Source organism: Ochlerotatus camptorhynchus, unplaced genomic scaffold (genome assembly GCF_037179485.1).
Source record: "Ochlerotatus camptorhynchus isolate MF236.1 unplaced genomic scaffold, CSIRO-AGI_Acam_v1.1 ptg000170l, whole genome shotgun sequence".
In the NCBI taxonomy this organism is placed as follows: Eukaryota; Metazoa; Arthropoda; class Insecta; order Diptera; family Culicidae; genus Ochlerotatus; species Ochlerotatus camptorhynchus.
Window position 1 is genome coordinate 1,212,788 of NW_027040660.1, and position 12,435 is coordinate 1,225,222.

Genomic DNA, 12,435 nt, shown 5'->3' on the forward strand with positions numbered 1-12,435 from the left:
GGAGCCGAGTCAAACTGTCAAACGGGAGCCAAACATTCAAAAGAGCTCAGAAGTCACGTAGGTAGTTACTGTTTGAACCTCAAGTAAAGGTGTTGCCACCTACTGAAAACAAACTAAGAATTATAATTATGAAACTGTTGAAACATCAACCTTAGTAGGCGGATAATGTAAATCATCGAGCGTGATGCTCGAAAAAGTGTTTTTATTTGATATTAATAATGCCAAAACTGGGTTGCTGAAACAAAAATTTAATAAAACTTTATAAGAGTCATGTGAGCTCTGTGGGCAGTGTGATTTTTTTTTATCTAGTTCGTTTATTTGTAAGGCTCAATCGCGTTAGCTTTACGGAGCCGATAATTCATTGTTCTTTGTTTGTAACAAAATTCACTTAATTCTATGTCTAGTAGGAGTTGGGCCGATTACTCGCGGCTTACTCGAGGTTAGAGGGGTACATTGTCGAAGGATAGGAAAAGGGGAGGAGCTTGGGTAGGGTTTCGTTGTCTCATCAGAGTGATGTCGCCAGTATGAACGGTAGTGTGGTTCTAGATTCGTCTGGAGTTCGACCGGCTATGGTGACCAGTGGGCGACGATGAGACTCATCGAGACGGGGGACAAGACAAACAAAAACTAATAAAGAGAGACAAAAGACAAACGAATTAAATTCTTATACTAGACATTTGCAGAAACACATAAATCGACTGCATATAGCAGAGATCGCGGGTACCCAACACGTCTCTGATAGGAATATAGGGTTGTCTTCCTTGGGCCTCGAGGGTATTCAAAAGTCGCTCTCTGGCGGCGTCATTATCCGTACATTGCCAAACTACGTGATCGATGTCGTCGTAACCGTTTCCACACCGACATATGTTGCTGTCCACGAGGTTTATTCTATTGAGATGCGCATCTAGCGAGTAGTGGTTGGACATAAGTCTACTCATCACGCGAATGAAGTCACGACTTAAGCCCAAGCCTTTAAACCACGCTCTCGAAGAAACATTAGGAATAATTGAATGTAACCACCGTCCAAGATTTCCATTGTCCCAATCGGTTTGCCAACTCGAAAGGGTACTCTGACGCACTAAATGGTAAAATTCATCGTGTGAAATTTGCCTGACATAAAATTCGCCTTCCTGCGCGCCCACCTTTGCGAGAGAGTCCGCCTTCTCATTGCCTGGGATTGAGCAATGTGAGGGGACCCATACAAAGGTAATCATATATGATCTTTCGACCAGTACACTCATCTGCTCCCTTACCTTTGAAAGGAAATAAGATGAGTGCCTACTTGGTTTCATCGACCGAACGCCTCAATCGAACTGAGACTATCCGAGAAGATGAAGTAATGGTCTGCGGGCATGTTGGAAATCATCCCCAATGCGAAGTTGATTGCTGCCAGCTCAGCAACATAAACAGAACAAGGTTCCTGAAGTTTGCGGAATGCGCTAGAGTTTTCATTGAAGACACCGAAGCCAGTGGATCCATTGAGACGTGACCCGTCTGTAAAATATCTTTTCACGCAATTGACGTGTTGGTACTTTTCAGTAAAAATACGCGGGATAATAATAGTTCGAAGTTGATCTGGAATCCCATGAATCACTTGTTTCATGTACATATCATATTCAATTGAGGAACTGCGATTGGTGAAGTGAGCACGGTCTGGAGTATAACAAGGAAGACACATATCCGAGGATATGTAGTGGTGGTAGATTCTCATAAATCGAGATTGTGTGTTCAGCTCAAAAATTTCTTCAAAATTTGCAATTATAAGTGTGTTCGTCACTCCGCATTTGATTAGTATTCTGAGAGAGAGCTCCCAGAAACGGTTCTGGAGGGGTTTTACTCCTGCCAGAACCTCGAGACTCATGTTATGCGTTGAATGCATACAGCCAAGAGCAATACGCAGACAACGATATTGAATTCGTTCCAATTTTATAAGGTGGCATTTTCTTGCCGAGAGAAAGCAGAAAGAGCCGTACTCTAGAACAGAGAGAATTGTTGTTTTATAAAGCGTTATGAGGTCTCCCGGATGAGCACCCCACCATGTGCCGCAAATTGAACGGAGAAAGTTGATCCTCTGCTGACATTTTTGCTTCAAATACGTAATATGGGTATTCCAAGTGCACTTTGAATCAAACCAGACCCCAAGGTACTTGAAAGACAATGATTGAGTAATGTTTCTGCCCAAAAGATTAAGTTGCATTTGGGCTGGGTACCGCTTTCGAGTAAACACTACCAGTTCAGTTTTCTGCGGCGAGAATTCGATCCCTAGATTCCTAGCCCAAGAAGACAAGTTATCTAAGGAACTTTGCAATGGTCCTTGCAAGTCCATGGCATGTGGACCTCTTACGGAAACCACACCGTCATCTGCAAGTTGTCTTAGCGTGCATTGTTCTGCCAAACAGTTGTCGATATCTTTGACATAAAAGTTATAAAGAAGAGGGCTGAGACATGAGCCTTGGGGTAGGCCCATGTAGCTAATTCTGGAAGTTGTCAGTTGTCCAAGGGAAAAGTTCATTTGCTTTTCTGACAACAAATTGTACAAGAAATTATTTAAAATTCCAGAAAGTCCACATCTGTGCAGATTGTCTGACAGAATTTCAATGGAAACTGAATCAAAAGCCCCCTTAATGTCCAAGAATACTGAAGCCAATTGCTCCTTGTGCGCAAAGGCCAGTTGAATATCTGAGGAAAGCAGCGCTAGACAATCGTTTGTTCCTTTGCTCTTGCGGAACCCAAACTGTGTATTTGATAGCAAGTTATTTGATTCGACCCAGCGATCGAGTCTCCGAAGGATCATTTTCTCCAACAATTTCCTAATGCACGAAAGCATCGCAATCGGACGGTATGAGTTATGGTCAGACGCTGGTTTGCCAGGTTTTCGAATGGCTATTACTTTGACCTGTCTCCATTCAGGCGGTATAATGTTGTTTTCTAGTAAGGAATTGAATAAGTCTAGCAAGCGTCTTTTAGCGATATCTGGGAGATTTTTCAGAAGATTGAATTTAATCATATCGCTTCCCGGTGAGGAGTTGTTCGATGAAAGAAGAGCCATAGAGAATTCCAGCATTGTGAATGGTCTATCCAGAGAGCTGCCGCTCGGAGACGCTTCTCGAAGAATGTGTTGTGCTGGAGCTGAGTCCGGACAGACCTTTTTAGCGAAATCGAATATCCATCGGTTGGAGTATTCTTCACTCTCATTAGAAGATGAGCGGTTACGCATGTTCCGAGCCACCCTCCACAAGGTGTTCATTGAGGTTTCTCGTGAGAGTCCCTCGACGAAATTGCGCCAATAACCGCGTTTTTTTGCTTTGATTAATTGTTTCAGCTTTGTCTCAAGCTTTGAATATTCCTCGAAGTAAGTGGAGGTTTTGTGTCTACGAAAAGCTTTGAAAGCATCAGATTTTTCTACATACAATTTTGTGCATTCTTCGTCCCATCCAGGTGTGGCTGGTCTCCTTTTGAAGGGCGCACTTGGAACTTTTCTTTTTTGTGCTTCCAGTGAACTTTTGTATATCAAATCGGCGAGGAATCGATATTCTTCCAATGGTGGAAGCGTATCTATTGATTCGACACCAATTGTCACCGCCGTTGCATATTTATGCCAATCTATGTTCCTTGTAAGATCAAATGGAACTCGAGATGGTTCTGCAGAGTGAGGGGCACACTTAATTGAAATGATGATTGGCAAATGATCGCTACCATGGGGATCATTGATAACCTTCCACAGACAATCCAGTGATAGCGATCTTGAACACAAAGATAAGTCGAGTCGACTTTCTCGAGCCGGAGGTTTTGCTATACGTGTCGCTTCACCAGTGTTCAAAATAGTCAAGTTGAAATCGTCGCATAAATCGTAAAAAATAGCCGCTCTATTGTCATCATATAGATCGCCCCACCCAGTACCATGGGAGTTCATATCACCCAGAAATAATACTGGGGATGGAAGAATCGAAACTAGATTCCAGAGTTGACTACGGCTAACGGAGGTTCTTGGTGGAACGTATACTGAAGCTATGCAAAGATCTTTGTTCTTCACATTTATTTGGCAAGCAACGATTTCGACGCCGGATAGAGCAGGAAGGGAAATTTTGTAGAAAGGGTAGCACTTTTTGATCCCTAAAAGTACTCCTCCATAAGAATCGTCTCTATCCAGGCGTATAATGTTAAAATCGTGGAAGTTGAGTTCTTTATCGGAAGAAAGCCATGTTTCACAGAGAGCAAATATATCACAATCAGAATTGTGAAGTAAAAATTTGAACGAGTCTAGTTTAGGCACTAGACTACGGCAGTTCCACTGTAGCACAGTGATCATATCTTCAACCTCGTTCGACGAATTATCCATCGAAAGATATGATTGATGCAAGGAGGGGCCATGAAACAGTCAATTGCTTAAAAATCAGTCCGCATCGTGCTCTCTTGCCGTGCGGATCTATTTGCTTTTTGCTTAAGGAAGTGTTACTACTACCTAAAGCTACAACAAATTTAAACAGCACTTTTCAGTGCTCAACCTGTAAAAATTTTCTACCTTGTTCAACTCCTCTTATTCCTCTTCGATCCTTGTTTGGACCCTACCCGAGGTAATCCTTCTTGGATATCGATTTGGAAAATTCCTCTTCGATCCTTCAGATTCTTATAGTAATCTGCTTGGAAGTCGATTTGGATAAAAAATTTACTGCCGCCATGGCGCCTAAACGCAAAAGAAAGGGGCAAACTCTTGACCCCCCTTCTGAAGAAATTAATTTGAGTAATCAATTTGATTTGCTCACGGATGATGAGAATGATCCATCATCCAAGAAAAATTCTAGTAAACTTTCCCGGCTTAATGCCAAGAAGGAAAAGATTCCCCCTATTGTGATAACCACTACCGATTTCCATGCTCTTCGCATGGAACTTTTGAATTTCGTGAAAGTTAAGTTTTCACTACAAATTGGACGTCGGGGTGAATGCCGTGTATTGGCTGAAACCTTGGACGGATTTAAATGTCTTCTCAAGTATCTTACTGAGAAGAAGCACAAATTTTTTACTTACGACACCAAAACTGAACGTGTGTTCAAGGTTGTCATGAAAGGACTGCCCAGTGGTGAATCCCTGGATCAGATCAAAGATGAACTGGCAAAATTACTTGGAGTTGTGCCACTCCAAGTAATCAAAATGAAAATGAAATCCCGTCCTGGCGATTCGCGCAACGGGATTTCTAATGATTTTTATTTAGTTCACTTCAAGTCTAGTGAACTAAACAACCTTAAGGCCTTAGAAAAAGCTAGCCTTATGCTCCATGTCCGAGTGAAGTGGGAACACTTCAGGAAGACTGGAGGAAATTTTCAAAACCTCACTCAGTGCCGTAAGTGCCAGGGATGGGGTCACGGAACTAAAAATTGCTACATGCCAGCTAAATGCATGAATTGTGGTGATTCCTCTCACGCAAAGGACGACTGTCCTGTGAAGGAAGATCCTAAGAAATTTAAATGTTCAAATTGTGGTGAAAACCACAAATCCAATTTTTGGGAATGTAAGACTCGCAAAGCGATCCTACAATCTCGTTCTAACCGACAGGTAGGAAACGCTCCACGTTTCCGACCAGGTATAAATTCCTCTGCTGTTAACAACGGTCAGCGAGGAACAAATTCTACATTCGTACCCGTAGGTACAAATATCACCCCTGCTTCAAATGTTTCATCTGTACCTACTCCCCTCGCTGCTAACAATGTTCAGCGAGTTAATGGAGCTACCTATGCTGCTATTGCAGCGGGTAGAAATCAAAATACTAACCAACGTTCTAACGGAAATTTTGACAATTTTGACTTAGGAAGCATTACTGCTCCTAAAATGGAATTTTTACAGAATTCATTAATTGACATGATTTCTGATATGCTTAAATCTAACTCCATGTTTGATGCTATTCAAACTGGAGTAAAATTTGCTAATAATATTGTCATGACTTTAAAATTCAGTAATGGATTTTAAAGCATTAAACATTTTAAATTGGAATGCTCGATCTCTTAAAGATAATGAAGACGAGCTATTTAATTTTTTGAGAGTTCATAACGTGCATATTGCCGTTATAACTGAAACGTTCCTTAAACCTGACCATAAGGTTAAGAAGGACGCAAATTACTTGATTTATAGAAATGATCGTCTTGATGGACCCTGTGGTGGCGTTGCCATCATTATTCATAGACGAATCAAGCATAAAATTCTTTCTTCATTTGAAACCAAAGTTTTTGAAACTTTGGGAGTTTCTGTTGAAACAAAATTTGGACAACTTACGTTTATAGCTGCCTATTTGCCATTCCAATGCGTAGGCCAGCAAAAGAATTTTCTCAAGGGTGACCTCCAGAAACTTACCCGTCATAGGTCTAAATTCTTCATTATTGGTGATTTTAATGCAAAACACCGCTCATGGAATAATGCTCAAAGCAATTCCAATGGTAATATTCTGTTTGATGATTGTTCTGCAGGTTATTACACTATTCAATATCCAAACAGCCCAACATGCTTTTCTTCTGCAAGAAATCCCTCAACTATTGATTTGGTCTTAACTGATTCATGTCATCTTTGTAGCCAATTGGTTACCCATGCTGACTTCGGTTCTGATCACCTTCCAGTAACTTTTGAAATATCCCAAGAAATAATTTCTAATCCCAACAGCTTTACTTTCAATTACCATAGGGCTGATTGGGAGCAATATCGAACATTTATGGAATATAACTTCGATCCAAACATTCCTTTGCAAACCAAAGATGAAATTAATTATGCTCTTGAATCTCTGACTACTTCTATAGTTGAAGCAAGAGCTGCCTCAGTACCAAAATGCGAGGTTAAATTCGATTCAATTATAATAGACGATGATCTTCAGCTCTTGATCCGTCTTAAAAATGTCCGTAGGAGACAATTTCAAAGAACACGCGATCCTGCCATGAAAGTTATCTGGCGGGATTTGCAAAAACAAATTAAAAAGCGATTCTCTGCCCTGAGGAACAAAACTTTTGAAAATAATGTTTCTAAATTAGACCCGAGTTCCAAACCCTTTTGGAAACTCACAAAAATTTTGAAAAAACCTCAAAAGCCAATTCCAGCGCTTAAAGAAGGTGGTAAAATTTTGATCACAAATTTGGAAAAAGCTCAGAAACTTGCTAAGCAATTCGAGAGTTCCCATAATTTCAGTTTGGGTCTTACTAGTCCTATTGAGAATCAGGTTGCTCGGGATTTTCGGAATATTTTCTCTCGGGAAAATATTTTTGATGATTCCTGGGGGACTGATTTGGACGAAGTAAGGTCTATAACTAAAAAGTTTCAAAATATGAAAGCTCCAGGTGATGATGGAATTTTCTATATCCTCATCAAAAAACTCCCAGAGAGTACCTTGTCTTTCCTGGTAAAATTATTTAACAGATGTTTCCATTTGGCATACTTTCCTGATAAATGGAAAAATGCAAAAGTTGTTCCAATTTTGAAGCCGGATAAAAATCCAGCTGAAGCTTCTAGCTACCGTCCAATAAGTTTGCTTTCTTCAATAAGTAAACTTTTTGAAAAGATAATTTTGAATAGAATGATGCTTCACATCAATACGAACTCAATTTTTGCAGATGAGCAGTTTGGATTTCGCCATGGGCATTCAACTACTCATCAACTCTTGAGAGTTACCAATTTAATTCGTTCAAACAAATCTGAAGGCCACTCAACTGGAGTTGCTCTTCTAGACATAGAAAAAGCATTCGACAGTGTTTGGCATGAAGGTTTGATTGCTAAATTGAAAAAGTTTAATTTTCCACTTTACATTATGAAATTAGTTCAAAATTATTTAACTGACAGAACTCTGCAGGTAAATTATCAAAATTCCAAATCTAATCGACTACCTGTTAGAGCAGGAGTTCCTCAGGGTAGCATTCTTGGGCCTATATTGTATAACATTTTCACTTCGGACCTCCCTGATTTGCCTCAGGGTTGCCACAAATCTTTGTTCGCTGATGACACAGGAATTTCCGCTAAAGGAAGAAGTCTTCGTGTTATTTGCAGCAGACTTCAGAAAAGTTTAGATATTTTCTCTTCTTATTTACAAAAATGGAAGATTTCTCCCAACGCTTCCAAAACTCAACTTATAATATTTCCACATAAGCCCAGGGCTTCCTTTTTGAAACCTAGTAGTAGTCACATAGTCACTATGAACGGAGTTCCAATTTCCTGGTCAAACCAAGTGAAATATCTTGGATTAATACTTGACCATAAATTAACTTTTAAAGATCACATTGAGGGCATTCAAGCCAAATGTAACAAATATATAAAATGTTTGTATCCTCTTATAAACAGGAAATCCAAACTTTGCCTGACGAATAAACTTCTAATATTTAAACAAGTTTTTAGACCGGCCATGCTTTACGCTGTGCCAATATGGTCTAGTTGTTGCACTACCAGGAAAAAAGCACTTCAAAGGATTCAGAACAAAATTCTGAAGATGATTTTGAAGTTGCCTCCCTGGTACAGTACTACCGAAGTACATAGAATTTCGAATGTTGAGACTTTAGCACAAATGTCCAACAAAATAATTAATAATTTCCGGCAAAAATCGTTACAATCCTCAATTGCAACGATTAATTCCCTTTATACTTAGATAAGATTTAGTTTTAGTTATTTAGTTTTAAGCTATCAATTGTTATACTGACATGCAGGTTTAAAAAACCTGTTTAAAATACTGAATTGCCAAGACAGGAACAATGTAAAAACACTTAGATATATATCATAACAATTAAGGCTGGTAAGTTACTGTAGTAACTGGAGCACCTAGGTTAAAAATGAAATGTAATTTATTTTGAATTTGGAACAAATAAAGAGTTAAAAAAAAAAAAAAAAAAAAAAAAAAGTCAATTGCTTAAGATATAATTCTAGTGTTGGAAGCAAGGCAGAAACTAAGCTTCTAAGAGGGTCTTGTATGTTGAACATATTTAATATGAATTCCACAATGTCCGAAAAAGCTAGCAAACCTCGTTCGGACTTGGATTTCTTTTGAGAAGTTTGAGGAGCAGCTTTTTTGTTTTTCTTATCTTTGTTGGGTAATGGCGGAAAATCCTTACTGCAGCCAGGAAGTGGAGCAGTAGGAGCCTTCGATTTAATTTTTTCATCCCCATTACCCTGGGAATTTTGCAATCCTCTGGGAGTGACTTTAGTTTTCTTACGGCGCACTTTCGGGGAGGAGCATTTTCGTTTTGAGGATCCGTTCGTTTTCAAAGGTGCGTGTACCACCGTAGAGTCACCCTCATCGGATGAGTCAGAGTCCGATTCTTCAGCTGACAAAATCGAAAATTGATTTTCATCTTGGACGGCTGATGCAGCCTTCACCATTTGTGCATATGACTGCTTGGAGCGTCCAGAGATTGAACGCTGCACTTTATCGGAGTGCTGCTTGTACATCGGGCACTCCTGCAAGGGGTGAGGATTCTCGCCACAATAAGCGCATTTTACTGATTCTTTGTGGCAAGAATCCTCTTTGTGGTTTTCACCACATTTGCCACAACGAGTTTTGTTGCCGCAATGGCTGGCCGAGTGTCCCAGCCTTTTGCAGTTGGTACAATTATATACCCTCTGTACAAACAACCGCACCGGAAAAAAAGCACCATCAACTTTAACAAAGTTTGGGAGAACTGAACCAGCGAAAGTCACCCGAAACGAGTCTGAATGCTGATAAACTTTTATGCCATCTTGCAAAGATACTGAATGCAGTTGCCTGACATCCAGTATCTGTACCTGATCTCCGATTTTCGAGTTTTTGAAGCAACCCGATGCTCGTTTTAAGTCCGCGACACTCAGACTCGCGTCGGAGACCACACCTTCTATCTCCACATCTCGAGAAGGGATGTAGATGTTGTACTCAACACTAAGCTCATGTTCAGCAATTTTATTTGCCACATCATAAGTCGGTGCTTCTACACGCAGTTTATTGAATCTCTCTTTATGTACCAAGATTCCCGGATACTTACGCAGCAAGTCTCTTGAAATGTCGAGAGTTTTCAAAGGTTTATTTTTAGGCCGAAAAAAGACAACCCATGGTCCTTTTGAAGACGGTTGATAGTATCTAGTTCACGCAACGTAGGTATCTGAAGACGCCATAAGTGTTGCGCAAACGCGGTGCACAACCGCTTAAAAAGGAAAAAAAAAAATACTTCAAAAAACCTTCACCAATTAATCTACTTAACTACTAGTTGTTAATATTTTGTTGCCCAGTGTATGAACAACCAAGCAAAACAAAAACAAAATTACCAAAAAAAAAAAAAAAAACTTTTTACTAGTTGCAAGAAGTTGCACCACTATAGCCCTCACAACCCTATCAGGGGAGAGGGCAAAGCCACGCGCAAAATTCTATAACAAAAGCGCGGCAATGGGCTAGAGAAGACTATTGTATAGTATACTTAACACCGGCCGTTGCCGGCTGTGTGAGCTGGTGCAGCCACTCCGTTTGCTGCTTTGGAGTGGTGATGAGACGATGACGGTGAGATGATAGTCCACCTATAGCGTCGCTAAAGGTGGCTACTTCCTCTGCTGACTGCGGTTGCCTTGGGCACTGAACTTCGTCCACGGTAGGTAAAACGCGCGATATAAAAAAACCACTATGGTGGGGAAAAAAACTCCACCGGCTACGAAACCAATACCCGCAACGGAGACACGAACAAACTACGTCCGGCTACTTCAAGCTATCGGCGAGGAATGGGCAGTGTGATATCTAACATGTGTTGTTTACCATCAGTGTATGAAAGACAGAGAGCGCAGATAGGGCATGAACAAAGACAAGCATAAGGCGGTAGCCAGAAGCGTAGGAAAAGTGAGACGGAGGAGTTGAGGAGAAGGTTGGAAGCTAACGAAAATAAAGAGTGTATGTAAAAGCTAAAAGTGTTACAACAGAATATTCAGGATTCCGAAGTTCCCATAATCTACGAGGAGGATTTTACATTTTAGATATCACAGGCAGGTGCACTCCCACCACCATGTATACGTTATTTCTGGAGCAGAGAAGGAGGAGCCATTTGACAGCATGTATATACAATTTCGTGAGCTGTTCCAGAAGATTTTCAAAATGTTTTCTAGCTCACTTGAAATTTAAAATCGGCTAAGTTCGCAGTACTCCGATTTTTAGTTATCTTGAAAAATATTCAATAACTTTGTAGTCAGAATTAGCATTAGAATTAGAAATATTGATTTCGACGAGGGGGACGACTCTATCTACGATGCAAAAAAGATTGTGTTTTGCTGTGGCTAGCTCGCTAGCTGCGCGCACACTGAGTAGATAGAAAGAAGATTGATGACGATTCTGAAGATTTCCTGCAAAAAATTGATGAGCGATGCAAGTAGATGCGACAAATGAAAGAAGATTGTTCGAAGATTGATTCGCTAGTGTGAGATTTGTTGACCATCTAAACTTGAGATTTAGATGTGTCGCCCCCCTCGGATTTCGACACGTTTAAAGCAGAAGAACTGAAGGACAGTCCCCCCACCAGACTGTTACCATTTGGTAAATTTTCACTTAAATATTACAGATGATAATTTATTTTTCAAATTAACCTGCTATTACAACAGACTTATTTATGACAAGCAAGGCATCGATTATGAGAGAACCCGCATAAACAATAACCATAAGATTAAACCTTCTCGGAATTGGCCGATCCACAACAGAGGGATTTTTGAACATCTTATTTTATTTTCAAAGTGTCAAATTTAAGTGAAAATTCAGCAAATGGAACACTGCCTTAGTCCCTTTCGATTTAGTCGTCGAGAGATGTGAGCAGTTCGTCTTGGCTGAAAACTTCAAAATGCTCAAAATGATTTTGTTGGTAAACAATCTTTGCTTGTGTTGATTGTATTTCTTGCATCACACGCTTGGCTACTCACATGTGTGCGTAGTCCGAAACGTCAAAATTTATATGTTTCTCTGGCTGCATGGCCACTGACTTTTACCGATTTTTCGCTCTCAACGTCGCCTACAGAGTTGATGGAAACTTGAAAATCAATCGCGTCTGATGTTTTGGTGGTGTCCTGGTATCATTATTCATTCGGATCCAAAAGTGTTGTGCACGCACGGTGCGTGGGTGGTCCGATTCTATTAAAAGCATCCAGAGAATAAATCTATCGCACTACGCGCTACGGTCGGTCTAGAAAATATGTGAATAGGTACCAACAACGTCAGTGATTGGCTCTATTCGGTCCGCAGTTTTCCTCCATCACGTCATTATGGTCAGTCGGATCCCCCGGATGTTGTAATGCAGTGGTAAAATTAAGCATCAACACAAAGCCAGTCAGTTTGAATCGCATAAAAGTGTGTGGAAAAGGTGATAGATTGCAACATTCGTTCGTCTAGGTACTTCGTCGTCGTCGTTCGTGACTAATCTTGGTGGAAGAGGGAGCATAATCTACGACGACGAAGCCAGCCAGTGTATACGAAAATGTAAGTGCTAA

At 40.4% G+C, this 12,435-nt stretch overlaps 1 protein-coding gene across 1 annotated transcript in view; it reads left to right on the forward strand.

The window, feature by feature from the left end:
- The first annotated feature begins 11,952 nt into the window (after window positions 1-11,952).
- The window catches only part of LOC135701637 (uncharacterized), a 52,988-nt gene continuing 52,505 nt past the window's right edge, over window positions 11,953-12,435 (forward strand). Inside the window, exon 1 of the mRNA XM_065222487.1 lies at window positions 11,953-12,424. The gene's annotated coding sequence lies outside the window, so the exon portion shown is untranslated. The remainder of the gene's footprint in view (window positions 12,425-12,435) is intronic.